Here is a 1,775-nt window from a genome sequence, read left to right as displayed (position 1 = left end):
TCAGCGATCGTCATGCTCAGGAATCTGCGAGGTCTTCTCAATGTTTGGGGTAACTTCAGTAACAGGACAGGGTCACGTCACAGCATGGGCGTCCCTCCTTTCTTCTGGGCCTTGCTGGCTGAAGAGAAATCCACCTATCTCCTTTGCCTGTGAAAATATAAACAAATAGCCCCTCTCTTCGGGGTGTCATTAACCTGAAAAAGGAACTATGGCTAAGATTGGGCGGCTCCTCCATCTCCTCCTTGTCCATCTTTCTCCAAACGTGGTTGCGTCCTTCTGAAGGGAGTCCATCCGCTTTATTCTGTAAAAATATAAGTGCATCGCCCTTTCTCCAGGTGAATGGACCTGGATCCCAGACACGGTTTCCATCTTTTTGGGACTTCTTAGGATTAGCTATCTCTGTAGAATTGAAAATGTGTTTATCTGTCCTAATTTTGTTACAAGCTTTTAGTAAGGAGAAAAAATTTTTGGTTAAATTGACCAAATGAAATTCGTCATTCATAGGGTTACTCTTCTCCCCCTTCTGTTTTAACAATTTAGATTTCAAAGCACTGCTAGCAAACTCAGTTACCTTGCTTGATCTTGAACCAGTAAAACTACTAGTCAGCTTACCATACTTTGAAAGCCTGAAAATATGTTTAATAAATTTGTTCAACTGTTCTTTAAGTAACTTACCATATAGACATTTTTTTCTCCAAGCTTACCAATAAGGTTACAGGCTCAATTAAGCCACTTTGCCCTTCAGGCTTCTGACACTGTATGATTTTAGAATCTTGCAATCGTCTCTCTTGGTTAACTTCACTCATTCCCTCCATGCTGGCTTTCGGGGAAGTTAATGGGCGGGTGTTAGGCCCACCTGAATGCAGTAAGGCAATGACTCCACATCCAGAGCTTAAAAACCTTTCCCCTTCCATTTCTAATTCCATCTGGTGGCGCTGTTGTTTCCCCACAACAGCATTCTAGAAGACCCCTTCAATTAAAGGGTGATCAGACTTAAGTACTCTTTCCAGATAGTTATGAACTTTTACTTTAGAGATGCCGGGAAGCAAAAATTGGTTTAAGAAATCTTCCTTCTTTATAAACCATGGTATATCAGAATTTATTACTGCCTTAATTTCTTCATAATCCTGATCAATAATTTCAGCAACACCTTGAGAATTTACATTGGACTTCCCTAATAAACAGCCTAAGTTCTTTTAGGTAGTGGACCCCAATTACTGCTCTTAATAATTTCTGATTTAATCACAGCTTTAGGCTTTTCCTTGCAACTCTGATCAACTCCAGTATCAATTTTAATTCCTTGACTATTTAGGTTAAATCTTCCTGATAGAAGCTGTATTACTCTTTCAAAAACAGTTTCCTGCGTTTTAGAATCGACAAGCTGCTGCAAGGGCTTCTGAGCCATCTCTTGGTTAGTCAAACCAACTGCAGTGAGAACAGAGGCTGGGGTTCTGCAGGTTTGGCTAGGTCGGGTCTCCTGCCATGAAGCTTGGGGATACCTGCAGTTTCTCTCTAAGATCTTTGCTCTGGCAGGCAGACACCTTGCCTCCCATGCTCTGCTAGGCAGGGCCTGTTTCAAGCACTTTCCACTTTTTTCCTGCCAGGAAGCCTTTGCTAATGTTAACCCTTCAATGTTGAATTTAGAACGACATTGACTCACCTGATGAGTTCCCTTTCTACAGTGTGGACAAAGTTCAGGGTCTTTTTTGCTTTTCCTACACTCTTTTTGAAGATGACCGGTTTTTCCACAACTAAAGCACTTTCTTCCAGGTCTG

The sequence above is a fragment of the Echinops telfairi genome, unplaced genomic scaffold (genome assembly GCF_000313985.2).
Source record: "Echinops telfairi isolate 266 unplaced genomic scaffold, ASM31398v2 ScPeMD7_443;HRSCAF=831, whole genome shotgun sequence".
Taxonomy (NCBI): Eukaryota; Metazoa; Chordata; class Mammalia; order Afrosoricida; family Tenrecidae; genus Echinops; species Echinops telfairi.
This window is presented reverse-complemented; position numbering follows the sequence as displayed.